The sequence below is a fragment of the Rhamphochromis sp. 'chilingali' genome, assembly GCF_963969265.1.
Source record: "Rhamphochromis sp. 'chilingali' genome assembly, chromosome: 20".
Classification (NCBI taxonomy): domain Eukaryota; kingdom Metazoa; phylum Chordata; class Actinopteri; order Cichliformes; family Cichlidae; genus Rhamphochromis; species Rhamphochromis sp. 'chilingali'.
The window spans coordinates 21712444-21731678 of NC_137947.1; the positions used below are offsets into that span (position 1 = coordinate 21712444).

At 38.9% G+C, this 19235-nt stretch overlaps 1 protein-coding gene across 5 annotated transcripts in view; it reads right to left on the reverse strand.

The window, feature by feature from the left end:
* The window catches only part of grid1a (glutamate receptor, ionotropic, delta 1a), a 299840-nt gene that overhangs the window by 177512 nt on the left and 103093 nt on the right, over nt 1–19235 (reverse strand). The gene's annotated exons all lie outside the window — the stretch shown is intronic.

The window sequence follows — 19235 nt, forward strand, 5'->3', positions numbered from 1 at the left end:
AATAATATGAAAACACTGCTTAATACACACTTGAGCTGTTGAATCTCTTTGGCGCTCCGGTACAAAATGAGTGTAATGTATGTTTGTGGAGAGAATAACTTGTTGAGTGGCTTCATTGTAGAAACAGTTGGAAAGCTAAATTTCCCTCTGTGACTAATAAAAAATGACTTGAACAGAATTATCTTCCCCCTTCTGTCTCCTCCTTCCTTTCCTCTGCATGGTGATAAGATGCTCCCCCTATTTGGGCTGTGCTATTGTGTTTGCTCTTATCAGCACATTTGATCGCACTGCTTTTAAAATAGGTGGCCTGAGAGTAAGCGTTTCTTCCTCGATCATCACTTGCCCTGTCATTGCAGTGTTCAATTAGGTCCTGTGGGGCCCAGCCCCTCCCTTTCAGCCTTCCTCTCCCTTCCCTTCCCTTGGTCCTTCCAAACACCTTGACATTGACCCTTTATTTAGGATGTCTAGTCTGACACAAACAAACACACAGGTGTACGTGCCCACATTTCTAAACATATACATGATTAATCACAATTAGGGGCCAATTATGTGCTAATAACACGTGCGGATCTGTGTTGAGCGTGTCTGCACTAGATTAATTGCGTGTGGTTCTTAGAAGAGGTAGCAAAAGTATGCTCATTTGTCATTTAAGTTGTAGTACGATACTGGTATGAAAAATACTCTGATTGAACTTTTTTACTCGAGTTAAAAGTAAAAAAGTACAGGCTTTGAAATGCACAGTATAAATAGAAACGTTTTTAATAAAGTAACCCTTTTCAGGCACATTTCTACAAGGTTTTTTTTTGCCAAGTTAACTGAACCTCATATCCTAATAAAAGACTTCATGGGAATACAAGCTTTTTCAAATTTAAATTCTAGTTCTAATGAATATACTAACCTTGAGCATCTGTTTTTTTAAACACAAGCAACAGAAAAATAAAGCAAATTAAAGAAAAAAAGAAAGAAAGATTGGTTCTATTTCCTGGGTGACTTTGCCTCCACACCTAAACAGAAAAATAGCCGGATATAGTCAGGGGTTAAAGTGGGATTTGGGAGCTGGAGGGACTCTAGATTGATTGTAGTGGTGCAGTGTGGGGAAAAGAGTCACTTAAAAGTAAGTCACAACAATTTCTATTGTATGCTTCAGCAGAGTTTGCGTACAGGCTGTGAGCCACTGAGCTGTGCTGCTGCTCTCTGAGGCTTTAACCAACTGAATTCAGCAAGACATAAGCGTGCATGAGCTATCATGGCTAATTTCCCATGGCAAAATGATTATAAAGCTAGCAGAAAGCTTGAATTCAGTGAGTGAATCTAATCACGATCATCAGCTTAAATTTAAACTGATGCCTGCTACCCTTGATGTACCCTAACAGTGAAGATGAACACCACAGTCCTTTCTGCACCAGTCCATCATAGTGCATTAGTTTAAACTTCACCACAGTTCTGCAACCTAACTACTGTAACTTGTGCTAAACTTCCCAGTATTTGCATGTAACCCTTGTATTTAAAAAAGTTAATATACTTTGATTAGAATTGTTCATTTTGCAGAATGTTCCATTTTGGCTCAAATCAGACATCAATTTGATATTTGAAGACACTGAGTGATGTGAAATTATAAGGCTCCCTTAAACAAAATCTCAAGTAAAATACAGATACCAGAAAATTTGACTTAAGTACAGAAATGAAGCATTTGTTTGTTCTGGTTCTTAGTCCCTTAGTTCTTAGTGTCAGTTTGTGCCAGCTTTGAAATCCATTGGCAGCTTGTCTTGGTGTGATCATTACTGGCAAAAACTAAATCCCTCTACATTATTAAAACAAAAGTACAGTGGGGCAAAAAAGTATTTAGTCAGCCACCGATTGTGCAAGTTCCCCCACCTAAAATGATGACAGAGGTCAGTAATTTGCACCAGAGGTACACTTCAACTGTGAGAGACAGAATGTGAAAAAAAAATCCATGAATCCACATGGTAGGATTTGTAAAGAATTTATTCGTAAATCAGGGTGGAAAATAAGTATTTGGTCAATAACAAAAATAAAACTCAATACTTTGTAACATAACCTTTGTTGGCAATAACAGAGGTCAAACGTTTACTATAGGTCTTTACCAGGTTTGCACACACAGTAGCTGGTATTTTGGCCCATTCCTCCATGCAGATCTTCTCGAGAGCAGTGATGTTTTGGGGCTGTCGCCGAGCAACACGGACTTTCAACTCCCGCCACAGATTTTCTATGGGGTTGAGGTCTGGAGACTGGCTAGGCCACTCCAGGACTTTCAAATGCTTATTACGGAGCCACTCCTTTGTTGCCCGGGCGGTGTGTTTTGGATCATTGTCATGTTGGAAGACCCAGCCTCGTTTCATCTTCAAAGTTCTCACTGATGGAAGGAGGTTTTGGCTCAAAATCTCACGATACATGGCCCCATTCATTCTGTCCTTAACACGGATCAGTCGTCCTGTCCCCTTGGCAGAAAAACAGCCCCATAGCATGATGTTTCCACCCCCATGCTTCACAGTAGGTATGGTGTTCTTGGGATGCAACTCAGTATTCTTCTTCCTCCAAACACGACGAGTTGAGTTTATACCAAAAAGTTCTACTTTGGTTTCATCTGACCACATGACATTCTCCCAATCCTCTGCTGTATCATCCATGTGCTCTCTGGCAAACTTCAGACGGGCCTGGACATGCACTGGCTTCAGCAGCGGAACACGTCTGGCACTGCGGGATTTGATTCCCTGCCGTTGTAGTGTGTTACTGATGGTGACCTTTGTTACTTTGGTCCCAGCTCTCTGCAGGTCATTCACCAGGTCCCCCCGTGTGGTTCTGGGATCTTTGCTCACCGTTCTCATGATCATTTTGACCCCACGGGATGAGATCTTGCGTGGAGCCCCAGATCGAGGGAGATTATCAGTGGTCTTGTATGTCTTCCATTTTCTGATGATTGCTCCCACAGTTGATTTGTTCACACCAAGCTGCTTGCCTATTGTAGATTCACTCTTCCCAGTCTGGTGCAGGTCTACAATACTTTTCCTGGTGTCCTTCGAAAGCTCTTTGGTCTTGGCCATGGCGGAGTTTGGAGTCTGACTGTTTGAGGCTGTGGACAGGTGTCTTTTATACAGATGATGAGTTCAAACAGGTGCCATTCATACAGGTAACGAGTGGGGGACAGAAAAGCTTCTTACAGAAGACGTTACAGGTCTGTGAGAGCCAGAGATTTTCCTTGTTTGAGGTGACCAAATACTTATTTTCCACCCTAATTTACGAATAAATTCTTTACAAATCCTACCATGTGGATTCATGGATTTTTTTTTCCACATTCTGTCTCTCACAGTTGAAGTGTACCTCTGGTGCAAATTACTGACCTTTGTCATCATTTTAAGTGGGGGAACTTGCACAATCGGTGGCTGACTAAATACTTTTTTGCCCCACTGTAGAAGCACCAGTATTTCAAAAAGGCCTGCAGAGTAAAGCAAACCTTACAAGGTGATTGTATGATACTTTTAAATCAACTGGTTGGATGACTAATGGTGACGACATTGTAACATTAATAAGATTCCTAAATTTTAAAGACCTTATGCCGCAAATTTACAAGAAACATTCACAATGATTAAAGACCAACGAAGTGATCACTATTGGAATAGTGCATGGAGAAAAAAGGTTTCAGATAAAATGGATAATGTGGAGACACTGTGGTTCTTCCTTTACAAAAATCAAAGTGACAAAAAACAACAGACGTAGCCTAATGCTACTTTACAAAATAATGTGTATATGCATGCAACAGACAAAGAGCTGGAAATACAGCAAAATATTCCAAAAATAATTCCTCTGTCTTGCTTTGGCTAGACCAGAAGCAATAAAGCCACAAAAATTAGCTAACTCGAGCCAAGAGAGGATGGTTATGTATATCATTTCAGGGTGAAAATGATGCTGATGAGTCAGAAGTGGCGAATATTGTGGCAAAATACTTCATTCAGCTGATATTATTTGTAAGACAGAAATGATTCGAGAGTAAAATTTGCTGAAGGGCTGCCATAAAGGCTAAAAAGAAGCATGACAGACTGAACTCTAATACAGTGCAGTCTGTAGGTATTAGATGCTGTTGATTTGTCTCTGTACTCCAGATTTGATTTTTAATTACCCGTCTGGGTCTGAATAAAGTTACTGAATTGAGGCAAAACAAAAGTTTAAACGCTGACTTTCAGCTTAAATGTGTAAGTTTTACCTCAGGTATTATAGCCACATCTCTAATGCTTCTCACAGCTGATATTCTATCAGAACGATCCAGAAACTCCTAATATTTTCTTTGAGTGCACTGATGCCATCATTCATTAAAATATAGGCTATCTGCTTTGGTATTTTACCATCTAATGCATTGGTATTCATTTTGATTTGTGGCTTAAGTGTCCGAATGCTTTTTGGATGCATTATATAACAGATAAATATATTGTATACAGACATGCTATTAGAATCTGAGACATCTGCCTTTCTGGGTGCAATTATCTGGGTGTCATGGGTAATCATCTGAAATCTCTTCCTCAAAGGAAAACTTTAAAACAGCTTTTATCAGAGAACCTGATGTGTTGATATAAGCCACACAAAGGCCTTTGTGAAGATCCTAATATATATGACAATCACGTATCTTCTTATTGCTTTCAAGTTTTTAAACAATATCACAGTGTCAAATAGTGGACGTACATCAAGCAGTTAATTTTCTGCCTTGCTGCTGCCACACCAAGGACATTGACCGATAAATCCCCAAGCAAATCTAACCATATCTAGCTATAAAAGCAGAGCAATGGGATTTACAGTGTGTAGTGGGCACTGCATTGGATAAAAGAATAATCATTAAAAAAATAAATAAATTTGTAAGCACACGATTCGTTTTTATTAGAAGAACGATCTGCGTGTGTTTCTTTTTTCATGAAGAGATTTATTGGCAATATGAATCACTGCCATTCACGTAGCCTTTTACTTTTATATGAGAAAGATCAGTTTCCTCTTAAAATTTCTCCAGGAGTTCTTAAATGTCATGTAAAATACAATACTGCACACATTATCATACGTCCATTGAATGTTTTATTGTAAATGGACTATAAGGCAAATATGAGGGACAAAAGCCTGAGTATCTCAATGGTACAAAATGAAAGCATATTTGGTGTAGAGGCATTACTTCATACTTTGGTACCTTCTCTAAAAAAAAAGATAAACAATTTACAAGTAAACCAACGATACTTCCCCTGAACAAAGCTGCAATTATTTGACTTTCTCCAGTTCAACAGTCAAGCCAACAGTGTGACGAAGCACAGCTTGTCATTGCTCACTTCCCAGAATGCACATTCAGCCTAATTTAGGTTGTCATGGCAAAACACTGTGGTGTGCCATAACCACACTCCTAATGCCATTCTGGTCTAGTCTGAATCAACATGATGCTGTCAGCACAATCATCTCAGAGAGGCTAAAAAGCAACTATTAATATTCTGAACAGTGAGATGATACGAACGATGCAACGGAGGGGGTGTTTCTTAATGTCACAATTCAGCGATTTTGAGCATGCACATGCTTCATCTATTATTTGAGAAGCACACACTAGGGATATATTAGCAGCTTTTGTAGCAACAAATATCACTTAGCTCATGTTAACCCAGTCTTATGTTTCTTTTAAAACTACATTACATCCCTACTGATTCAAATGCTAGAAAACATGTAGACGTGTCACGATGGATTTAAAAGCCAAAAAATGCTGTGTGGATGAATGTGACTTCCTGTCCTTTGAGAGTCTGACCTAATATCCGTACTTACTATTACTATCTGTCAGAAAGGCATTATGATACCAGAGAAAAGGAGGACGATGATATCCTTAAACCTCTTGTTTCAGTGTGTGGCATGGACTCTTTTCAAGTTAAGTCAAAATAGCGGAGGATCTGCGGATACAGTGTGTCTGGAATATTAGCTGGATGTGGGGGTGGAGACCCTTATGATCCTTTCAGCTGACCTCACTAGTGCAGGGACAAAAGGTCCCGTGCTTTGCAACTGCCGAAGCACATAGCGATGTAGCTCCAGGACACTCTCGAGAGTTCCTCTGTAGAGGATGGTTAGGACTGATGACAGGAGTCTGGCTCTCTTCAGTTTCTGCAGGATGTGCAGGCAAAGTGCCTTCTTCACGGTAGAGCTAGTGTTGGGAAACCAAAAGAGGTCATCAGAGATGTGCACTCTAAGGAACTTGCTTGTGACAATCTCCTATTCAGAGCCACTGCTTATAAGAGAAGGATTGTCACTGTCCTGCTTATGAAAGTCCATGGCAGTCTCCTTGGTTTTGTCTACATTAAGAAACAGTTGTTTTATTTATTTTTTTAACACTTTATTTGTAGTTTTCCAATTATCATACAAAACAACAATCCCAACAGATCATAAAGACAGATAATACCAAGACAGGAAAAGGGAAACAAACAAACAAAAAAACAACAACAACAAAAAAGAAAAAAAATTAACACCAAGTCTTGTGTTTACTTTAAGGCCATTTTGTTCTGTTGGATGGTCATTACAGATCTTATTACTGTGTTCACATAACTACTTTGTTTGGTGTTTAGATAAAGATATTAAGATGATAAAAATTGCTAAGAATTAATAGACAGAAGCATCTGACTTCCTTCCTTTCCTATACATTAAAATATTAAGATAGGATAAGTGCAAAACATACGCAACAATTTAAACAGTGCCAGTAAATAGCATATATTATCTCAGCTGGTGTTAATATGATGTCATCTAATTTCTTCTTCACTTCACTTTAAGTAAAGATTTATTGTCTTACTTAAGTAATGACTCAACTTGCAATATAAAATGTAACAACAGCTATTGAAAGCATAAGCAAATGTGTCCCTTTATAACAAGTGTATAGCCAGCTTGGTGCTGGCTATACACTTGTTATAAAGGAACCTGACAGCTACATGACAGATCACACTTTTAAAGTGATCAATTTCGGCAGTATCGAACTGCACTAATCCTAATTTTTTTTTCTTTTCTCTTTTAATGCTGCCATATGCCACATTAATGTCCTGCCTCACTTTTAAAGTGAAATTTATTTACCATGAGAGCATTTTTAATGGACTTCAGTTCCTTGAGAATATCACAATTTTTACCTCCATTTAAAATCTCTAATTCACTATAAATAACGCTCCTCTTTCAGTAGTCATGACAAGAGGAAATTATATTGAACTAAAGACCACAAATGCACACAGTCAAAAGCAGACAGGGGGATATAAATGTGACAGTGAACGTCTTACATGTCACACAGCTCATTATTTTTAAGCTGCCTCACCTCTCGTGTTGCCAACTTTACTAATGCGGCTGCAGTGTGCCAACAGCTGTTAGAGATGCCAATAATGTTTTAACACTACCACTGTCAAACTAGAAACCTCTGACACTAAAAAAGATGTTCCAGACAATATCACAACACTCACAAACCCCACTTCCCAACAACAAGTGATAAACTCACTACACAATAAATAATTAGCTAATAACCGAGACAGTAATTATTGTTACTGTTCTGATCACTGAATTTTCAGGTTTTCTGCTTCAGGTTTTTTGCCCTCCCCATTTTCTCTTCTATGCTCTCTTCATCTGGGTTTGTTTTCATGAGGGTGAAGGCTCCGTAGCAAAACAGCATAGTAACTTCAGAACAAAGGACACAGTGGAGGGAAAAAACTTTGTTTCCTTATTTTTTATGTTTTTTGCTTGATTTGACTACAACCGTACTTACAATCTAGATGTGCAACAAAATAACTGAGGGGGACTATAAGTAACATATTTCAACAAACAAAATGTAAACTTTCCGAAATTTAGCATTCATGCCTGCAGTCAGCTCACTCTGCACCCTCTTACCACACTGGTGGTTGTGTTTAATAGACATACAGCGCTTGCACTGCTGCTAGCTGCTGTACAAAAGTAAAAAAGAATGTCAGTTATACATTGGTAAAGCCAATGTATAACTTCACTCAAATCCTTCTCTACAAATGGCACCTGTCTAACAGAGTATCTTCACATAAGCATGACAGAAGACACAAGGAGGACTGTCACGGTCCTGTTACTGTAAGTACAGGGTGGGCCATTTATATGGATATACAGTAATAAAATGGAAATAGTTGGTGATATTAAAGTCCTGTTTGTGGCACATTAGTATATGTGAGGGGGCAAACTCCTCAAGATGGGTGGTGACCATGGTGGCCATTTAGAAGTCGGCCATCTTGGATACAACTTTTGTTTTTTTCAATAGGAAGAGGGCCATATGACACATCAAACTTATTGGTAATGTCACAAGAAAAACAATGGTGTGCTTGGTTTCAACGTAACTTTATTCTTTCATGAGTTATTTACAAGTTTCTCTTTGTTCACAGCCATTGACATGTCGAAGAGGTTAACATGTGAGGAGCGGATCGAAATTGTGTTGATTTCTGGTGAACACAGTAACCGGGTCATTGCAGCAGATTTCAATGCAAGACACCCTACGAGACCACCCATCTCCCATGCTACAGTTAGCAAACTGCTTGCTAAGTTTCGTGAAACTGGTTCAGTGTTGGATTTGCCAAAATGTGGACGCAAGAAAACTGTCACTAATGACAAAACATTAGTGGCTGTCCTAGCTTCATTCAGCAAGAGCCCACAGCGTAGCACTCGCTGCATGTCACTGGACATCATCAGCTACACACTACAGTATATGACCCAAAGTATTGGGATTGTCCCAGGTATCGCTACAGGTGTAACTAACTTTCACAATCATTTTTGAAAGAATAACTCTTTCTAAAGAACTCACTTTATTCAAGTGTCGTGCTGTAATAGGATGCCACCATTGCAATAAGTCAGCTCATGTAAGTTCTTCCCTCCTAGACATTCAACTTTTATAACAGAAACTGGTATTATTGGAACTTTGCATTTAAGAACCACTGCAGTTCAGCCACAAAGTGTCAGACCATGTAAAGTTACTGCGTTGGAACACCAAGTGATGAGGAGCAAAGTTAAAGTTGCCAGCACTCTGCTGACTCAATAACTGCAGAGTTCCAAACCTCCTCTGGCATTGACATCAACATCAAAACCACCAGTAGGTGGGTTCCAGTAGGTCTAACATGTACGTGACCCAGTACTTCTGTCCATACAGTGTACCTGTAATTGTCTGGTGTCTTAAAATGCAATTCACATTACAGCGCAGAAAATTGATATAAAACCTATAAAACGTACTTGCTTGCACAGCAGAGAAAGCAATGCCTTAGAATGTGCCAGCATGTGAAGAAGAGGATGGAGCCTCGAGGTAACTGTCTTTGCAGAGAACACACTAACCCCGTATTTCCAAAGAGATGGAGACACAAGCATGGCAGCTTTCACCATCATTTTTTACCTGAGAGGCAACTTTAGCTGCAGCGCTAGGACAGAAGTCAACACAGTGACAGCAGTTACTGTGTCGACTCAGCTCATATAAGCACATGCTCATTGTGTCTGTGAGGAGGGGTTCTTTGCAATGTACTGTTTAATGATGCTGTCATTGCTATTAATCAGTTCATCAACCAAAGCAAATATTTTGGGAGCACAGTGTGTATTCAGATGATAATGAATAAATTACTATTGTGTCTACTTTGATGGAGTTTCCTATATTTCGCTTAAAGCTTAAACTAAGTTTAACTGTGGAAGATTACATATAAAGTATGCATTTCATCTTTCTACTCATTGTGCCATGCCGAGTTCTCCTCAGTCTGCTTTCTCTTGGCAATGATGGGTAAGTTCACATATAGAAGTATTTGTTCTTTTACAACACTGTGCTCAGTCATGATGACAAATTTGATGTTATAAATCATATCACCCTATAGAAAATAAAGCAGACTGCGGTATTGTAGAGAAATCCTGGCAAAAAATGTCAACAATGTCTACCTGGCTCTGACTGATAGCAGCAATAACACAATGTTCGTATGCATTAACTGCCAAGCACACATGGCTATGGAGAACACAGAATCTTATGTCTGTGGCCTTGAAAATAAGGATTTTTCATCTGATTAATCTGCTAAAGAAAACAATGACTAACCAGCATTACAATGGCCTAGAAATAAAAATGACATAAATGCATGTTTTGTTTTGTTTCTTCTGTTGACAATCATGCAGTTTTATCAGATATGGTAAAAACCATTAGCCCTGTAAACAGCATCTTTAGTATCTTAAGATTCCAGATCCTTAATAGTGGTGATGTACAAAAGTTAATAATTATATGGGGAAATAAACTTAAGAACTTTCCCATTTTCTTCAATAGTTAATATTTCCATACAGTATTATATACAACACGTATCCTGTGTTTTACATATACAGCATGAAGTTGTTTACCTACAGTGCTCCCTTATTGATTTTCCCCTCACACAACATTAATGTTTAATTCATTCATATTTTATTCTCCTTCTGTGTTTTATAAAAAATACAAAAAGAAAACTTTTGTTTGCATATGTCACTAATGAGGTGTATTGTTCCAGATCTGCAACAGCACTGTTTCCAGTCAAAGTCTGCTATCTTTGCTTTCAATCCACTCGTGTAGTTGGAATTCTTGCCTCTTGTGTTACTTGCGAGGGAGGCACTTGCTCCCCTGCCTGTTGGTTTAAGGGTAATGAGTAACTTGTAAGCTGGCGATGTTAACAAGCAAACGTGGTCAGACTATCATTGGTGTAGGCACTATACAGTGTTGTATGCATTGTCTAAATTTGTATAAACATGGCTCACTATATGTGTGCGTTTTTAATAAAATGAATTTATTTATGTTAATAAAGGAAAATGCATCCATGAAATCTAGGGTTCCTTTTTTCCTTGGCTAAGTATTTAAAACAGACTTTTTCTTCTGTAAATAATCAAATCTATAAATTAAAAGTTGCATATGTGGACTTATTTAAGCTGAAGGTTAATAGCTTTTGGGTAATACAATGAGGCCAGGATTAAAACCATGGATGTCTTTGAATTTAATGCCAGAGGGTGTATCTTGAGAAAAATATTAGAGAGCAGATGATCATCTCCATTATTACCTTCTTAAAGAGTAAAACAATTCTACACATAATGGTGTGGTTATTCTCTTTAACAAATAGAACAAGAGGACAACAAAAGGTGTGTTCATCAGCTATTTAAGCAGACCCTTGCTTCAGTGATAGGAGTTGTTTTTTTTCTTTCCTTTTTACTGTAAATGGTATCTAAACAACAGGAGGTGCAGCAGGAGGGAAAAGAGTGTGTGAGCTCTGTGACAGGGAGGTCTGTTTTGAAGTTTGTTTTCTTGTTCTCATAATCCACCTACTCAAACCCCTGTGGAAGGAAGTAGAGCTCTGTGCTGAAGAAATGCAGCCGTTTGAACCTTGACAACCAAAGAAAGACAACACGGTGCAAAAACTAAGGTTTTTTGGAAAGCTGAAAATATAGTTAAAATATTGCATTACCAAAATAATAATAAAGTATTCAAGCACACAAGTAAAGATCGGCAACCTGCGCGACAGTTTTGAATTACAACTAGCTGAGAATGTGAAATTCAAAATCTTTAAAGAAAATATTGACTATATAAGATATGCATTTGATAAATACTCTAATCCAATATCAGATATCTACTATGTGTTGATCAGTGGGCCAGTCAGTTCACCTCGTCTCTAAGTTACTCTGATTACAGCGTCATGCGGAGGAGCGGCACACCCACCTTGCCAGGACTTTGTGAACACTTGCTGAAAAGCTTTTATCCATTTTACAACTGCATAACAAGTTGTCATCAACTTGAGTAACCTCTTCCTGACTTCAACTGTCTTTCCTCTGCTTTGGGTATGTGCACACAGTGAAACACACAAACACAGAGTCAAAGTGGAGAGCAGAGGAGTAGAGAAGAGAAAGAAGCACGACTTAAGTAACAGCACAAGTAGTACAGACTATGAACTAAAATGAAGCGAAGCTGCCAATAAATCAGATTAACCACATCTCTCTCTCTCTCTCTCTCTCAGAAAAGCTGATGTTTTCTGGCACATATAGCAAAAATTTCCCTGAGCCACCAGGGTGGTATAGCACACTTTTACTGTCCAGCAGTAAATATTTTACTGGCCAACAAAAAAAAAGACAATTTAATTACTTTATATACTGCTATCCTAATCAATAACAACATAGCACAATTTATTAGCAGATTTGCACATTTATATCAGAACAATAATTAGCAATTAAAGCTTGAAATCTAAAATGGAGAAAATTGAGTACCCCACTTCAGACTCTCCCTGCAGGTAATGCTGCAGGAGACAGCGGGAAATAGGGTGGCTGCTGTCACCATGCAGCAAAGTTTACAAGAAATCACTCACATTTTAAGACTGTGGTAAACTACACAAGCAGTTCATCTGCATACACAAAGCTTTCATTTTAGCTTACTCTTAAGAGTGCAGTTTCTGGAAAAACAAAATGGTAGTGGATGGGAGGAGGTAAAAAACCCATACTTCATTCAAAACAACACCAATAAATAAACTAGTCATCAGTGAGGGTCTATTTAAGCCAGTTTGCTTCGCACACAAATTTGTGGGTGAAATCACCACCACCCAGGCCAATCAACTTAGACAACATATTTTTTACTGGCCCCGAGCCAAAGGATTTTCTGAACCTTGCCAGGCTTTTCCTCTCAGTGAGGATCAAAGTTATTTAACCCTGAGATCTGGTTCTTAATCTGTTCTGGACAACACCTAAGGCCAAGGTATCAGTATCTGGAACGAAATGTCAGATCATCGCATCCATACCATATAGTCCTTAATAAATATGTCTTTATTGAAAAATGGCTGATGAACAAAGTTAATCAGCAAGCGCCAGGATTGCTCTAGGGCAGTAGTTCCCAAACTACCGTACGCGTACCCTCGGGGGTACGCAAGTGGCTGTAGGAGGTACGCGTGGGTTGGGGTTGGAGTGGGGATCAAAAGTTTTAAAAGCCGAAATTTGCGCTAATGCAGTTTTTTTTGCCTGTCAAATACATGACTATATACCACCCTCTGGTGTTCAGCAAAAAAATAGCTCTGACAAAATACATGGGCGTGATTTGCCCAAATGACTGACACCTAACAGTTGAAGTTGCCTCCAAGCATTCAGTGCAGCGCGAAAATGGACAAGTGGTTAACAAGAAAAAAAGGCCCTACCACAGAGACACCGGCCACAACAACCAATAAGCTCATATCTGAAGATGCATTTTCCAGTGACCGCACAGGTGATTGTTCAACAACAATGTGTTCGTCAGATTTGGATGCTAGCAGTGCTAGCAGGGATGTATCTGTGGTTACTAGCCAAGTGGCTAGCATAGCTGGAGCCAGCCATGTGGAAAGTGATGAAGTGTCTGATGCGGAGCGTCAAAGTGGGAGAAAGCATGACAGCTCGGACTGTAACACAACCTCATCAAAGAAGCGCAAATATGATGACAATTATATTTCGCTGGGGTTTACGTGTATAAATATTGGTGGATTTCCCCGGCCACAGTGTGTTATTTGTGCAAAAGTATTGTCTCAGAACTCAATGAAACCTTCACTTTTGCGCAGACATTTAGAGACAAATCATCCCCATTTGAAAAATAAACCAAGGGAATATTTTGAGCGACAGCTAAAATCACTTTCAACAAGTAAAACCTGCATTCAGGTGCCAGATCTTATGAATAAAAACAGACTACAAGCATCTTACATGGTCAGTTACAGAGTGGCTAAAAACAACAAACCCCACACTATTGTGGAGGACCTCATTCTCCCTGCTGCTTTAGATATGGTAGGGACAATGTTGGGGGAAAAGGCAAAAAAGACGATACAGTCCATTCCATCATCAAACAATACTGTCTTACGGCGCATCAATGCAATGTCAGAAAATGTTTTACAGCAGCTACTTCTGCGCATACGCCACAGTGAATGTTATGCAATACAGCTAGATGAGTCCACGGATGTGGCTGGCCTGGCGCATCTTCTCGTATATGTGCGCTACATTCATGAAGGAACCATCAAGGAGGACATGCTGTTCTGTAAACCGCTGGAACAAAGGACAACTGCCGCAGATATTTTTCAAAAGCTGGACACATTCATGAACACACATGGACTCGTGTGGGACAGATGTGTTGGCATCTGTACTGATGGCGCACGGGCCATGACTGGGAGACACGGAGGTGTGGTTTCGCGTGTGCAAGCAGTCGCGCCAGATGCCTCCTGGGTACACTGCAGCATCCACCGAGAGGCTCTTGCTGCAAAGGGAATACCTGTCCGTTTGAAACATGTTTTGGACACGAGTGTAAAAATGGTTAACTTTGTGAAAGCCAGGCCGCTGAACTCCCGCTTATTTGCTGCGTTGTGCAATGAGATGGGCAGCGAGCATGAGACATTATTACTCCACACAGAGGTTCGCTGGCTATCTAGAGGGAAAGTGCTGACCCGTTTCTTTGAGTTGAGGGATGAACTTAAAGTTTTCTTCAGTAACCATCCCTTTGAGCTGTCTGAACATTTGCATGATGAAGAGTACCTTACCTGCCTGGCTTATCTGTGTGATATATTTTCTCGTCTGAACGAGCTCAATCTCGGATTACAAGGCGTTTCTGCAACTATATTCAATGTTCAAGATAAAGTTGAGGCCATGATAAAGAAGTTAAACCTTTGGAAGAACTGCTTGGATACAAACAACACTGAAGTCTTTCCTGTGCTGCATGATTTTCTGTGCTCTAATGATCTCACACTATCTAAAAGTGTAAAGCGCGAATGTAACGTGCACCTTGAGGAGCTGGCGGTGCAGTTACGCCGATACTTCCCAGAGACGGACGGCTCAAATGATTGGATACGTCACCCGTTCACCGCCGTGCCTACTTCGTTATCACCGTCTGACCAGGAGAGCCTAATTGAAATCGCCACAGATGGATCTCTAAAAGTTGAACACGCTCAAAAGAACCTGGCGGATTTCTGGATAGGGCTGCGCACTGAACAGCCCGCGCTGGCTAAGCGCGCTGTCAAGACTCTGATGCCTTTCGCCACCACATACTTATGCGAAAAGGGATTTTCTGCTTTAACAAACATGAAAACAAAATACAGAGCAAGACTTTGTGTGGAAAACGATTTAAGACTCAGCCTTTCCCAAATTGAGCCAAACATTGAAGAGCTGTGTGCCTCTGCTCAAGCACATCCATCACATTAAATAAAGTTCTGTTTAATGAAAGTTTATGGCCTTTATGCTCTCGACAAAAAAGTGAATTCTAATAAATCCTTTGATACACTGCTAGTATTAAGTAGTAAAGTTTGTTATTAAAACTCTGTCATTACTAAAAAATATTGATAAATTCATTTGGTGGTGAGAAATAATCGACTGTGCAGTATTTATCTTTATGCATGCGATATTGCAATGTATTTATAGACACTAATTAAGAGTCGTTCGTAGTAGGGGGTATGCGGCTGAGGGTGACATGTCTCAAGGGGTACGTGGCTGGAAAAAGTTTGGGAAGCACTGCTCTAGGGTTTATGTAATGTTACACCCACTCTGTCAAGTCAGATTAGCCCAGTACAGAGGGGAAAAGGCCACGAACAAGCAAATGAACAAGGGAAATAAAAGAGCAGATTCCTTCCCCTGCCAGGCTGTGACAACCCATGTAGAAATCCAGCAATCCTATTGGGATACAGCTGCCCAGAGAGTGATTCAGCAGTGATGCAAAGTCTGAGCGTGTGTGAAAGACACACAACAATTAATGATGTTAATTCATATTATTCACATTTACCACTTTTTGTTTTTACAACACTCAACTCAGATATTCGATCAGGAGAAATCATCGCACAAAATTTCCTCGTAATTAAATTGTGTTAAAGTGAAGTGAAATGAATTGTTTGGCGATTAGTTTGACTACATTTCTTTCAGTTTGACAGTCTATAGCCTGTCATGACTGGCAGTTTGATACCCAGGTAGCACACAACCTGCCTCTCGAAACAATTGTTTTTATTATTAATATTATTATTATTATTATTATTATTATTATTATTATTGTAATTATTATAGTCAAAAATCAGTGGAGCCTTACTGTTAAGTAGCACATGCCACTTGCTATAATTCTTCTTCTGTAATATCTGTCACTGTTCTGCAGTTTCATTATTTTGAAATAATGGCTGCCACGTTTCCACTAATCAAGCAATAATGACAAATTCTGGGTCTGGGTTTCTTTGTTTCAGAATAATGGAGTTGAGGAGAAATTCTGCACTTAATTTCCCTCTTCACCTTTTTGTTTTGGCATGTGTTAGCGCAATTCCGTTGCTCCTAAGAGTTGAGGTGGAATTAAGTCTACATAAGTATATGCATTGTGGTATGAGCTGTAGAGAGGACGGAATAATCATAATCTATGCCCCCACAATTAAACTTGCTCTCCAGAAAATTCCAGTCAGAGAGCAAGGTAACCCACAAAAGCAAAACAGTTTCTATTTCAGGCTGACTTCGAATGAGAGCTGTAAGCAGCAAGAGTGAAAGAAACTTTAAAAAACTGATGAGTAAAGGCAAAAAGCTATCCTGCATTAATGACCTGTGTCTCAATGAGGCCAAGGAAAATGCAAGGTAATGCAAGTGTCAAATGCAACCGCGTACAAGGCCCATTATAATTTGAATGCTGGCCGACGGAGCTTAGACTGTGACTTACTCTCAGGCAGGTGTAAATGAATCTCTGCAGTGTGTTTGTATTACCAAAGGTAATATAGGAACAACATGCAAAATCAGGATACACGACAGCTACAAAGTTGCCTATTACAAAACAAAAAGCCTCCAGCCTGTTTGTTATGGAACGCCAGGACTGCCATAATGAATTAATTAAATACACCTTTAAATAATTAATTAAATGTGGCAATAATTCATTAAAATTGGAATTAATTACTTAAATACATAGTTATGACACATGTAATTAATTAATTATTGACACATTTAATTAATTATTTATGTCTTTCACATTTTAATTAATTATTGACATGTTTAATTAATTATTTAATGGTGTATTTAATTAATTCATTATGGCAGTCCTTTCATTCCATAGTTTGTTGCCTACAAAAGAGTTGTTAAAAGAATCACTTCTGAAGAAGAAAACTTCTTTGAATGTTGGCTGTTCATTCTCAACTGCATCCACCCCACGCACTCGTTTCTGATTACACCATCTCCCCACATGCTGTCTGCTTTGTATTGATCATTACCTGATCAAAGTGAGAACAGAACAAGAACTGTAACATTCATTAATCACTTTTACTGCAATATACATGCAACCATCACCTTTAATGAGGCGTGCTTCCTACCCAAATTTAAAATAGGGAAGGGTTATCTCAGAAGAAAATTAGCTGAAAAGTTATTTGAACTAAAAACAGCCTGGGTTCATGCCTCTCTTCCCCCTGCTTCCCTGTCTCTCTTCACTGCCCTGCCTAATAAAGGTCAAACATAAAAAAACAACAACAAAAAACAACAACACTTCAGCTATCTCAAACTGGAGACTTGCAAAATGAGTAGAGTTAATACATAAAACATTTCCTGGAATATGCAGACCAAGTAAATCATCAACAGCAAACAGCTGTGTTACAGTAGTGTAATTAGAATTTAAGTGAATAAAGTGTTGGTTTTAGTTGAACAATTAAATAGCTCTTCGTGATAGTAACAGGGTATACAGGGTAATAAATAGTTTTTTAAACAGCTTACACAAATTTAGAACACAGATTAACACATTAATAAAACAACTCCCTGTATATGACATTATGTAATAAAACATAAAAAGACCATGAGGTTAAGCTAGCATGTCTCCAGAATGATGCTCATTTAAGCTTCACATTATTTTCATGAGAACAAGACCAAGCTGTTGTATTCCTCATTAGTTTTAACTCGGTGTAACCAAGAACCTGCAACATATAACAGGACAGCACGCTACTGTGTAGAGATGAGCACAAAAGAGAAAAAAAAACATTTATAATGCATCTTTGCAAGAAAGTATTAGCACCGCTAGTTTGCTGAAAAATGTTTTTGAATCTGCTTTTCTCTCATTGTTATTTTCGCTTCCTTTCTGCCTCTTTCCATATTTGGAGATCCTTGATCAAACATTTTTTTTAAATCAGTGCATGAACTGAAAAAGTAGGAAGAGGAGTTTCCCTAGACAGGTTGAAACTTTGTTGGATGTCCAGAGAAACCAGAATCTGCTGTGACCGAGCTGTGCACTGTTTTCATCAGCTGCATCAAAGATTAGCTGGAGGGTGAAATGACACTGCTTTTATGAGAGGCAAATAAAAACAAATGCAATTAGGATAGTTCAGATTGTCCAAGAAAGGTGTTTTATAAAACTTTCCACAGAGCCAGAAACTGGGTTGTGCATTCAAAAGAAGGCAAAGAGAGGTGAGTGGAAGTCTAATGAGACAATGGCTATCCATTTCTCATCATCAACTCTATGTCAGTTTCCTTTGTGTCTCAGTCTTTCTCTGCAGAAGTGCTTGGTCTCCAGAGTTCAGTGAATTCTAAAAGAAGGTGAAGAAAAGGCTACAGAGACAGAAATGAGAACCAAGTGCTGCTCATCATTTCATATGGTCCCCCGTCACTTCTTTCTACCAGCTACTGCTCACTTGCTTTCATACCGACTGCCGGTATGCCTGATAACAGTATGACATCGTTAGATAACGTTAGGATTCCCACAGTTTTAATTACTTGCTCTCCCTGATTTGTGCAATAGCTTTAAAAAGTACATAGAAATGGACTGATATTCATATAGCACTTTTCTAGTCTCAAAGATGACTCAAACTGCCACATTCTTAAAATGCACAGTGCTATATTTTATGCACTTTAACTGCTTTAGCTATCTCACAGTCACATTTGTGACCAATTTGGAATCACAAAGCACACACAAAAACAGGGAAAAAGGCCAACTTTCACATAAAGAGACACCAAAAAGGTTCAAACCAAGAACCTACTTAATGTGAGGTGACTGTGCTGCACCACTGTGTCACCCAAAGCATCTACGTAAACAATCACTTTTTAATAATCCTAAACCGTTAGCAGAGCGTGGAAACATAATTATGCTGGATTCCTCCAAAAATTTTGTCATTTTTAGATTTTGTTGGAAACATATGGATTTGTTACAATCTCTTGAAGGCACAATAAATTCATAATGTTTCCTGTAAAAACAGGCATACTACGCCAAAGTAAAATAAGACAATTTATACTGTTTGGATATCCAGTAATATGACAGTAAAGGCTTTTGACTTATTTTGCTTTCATGTGCA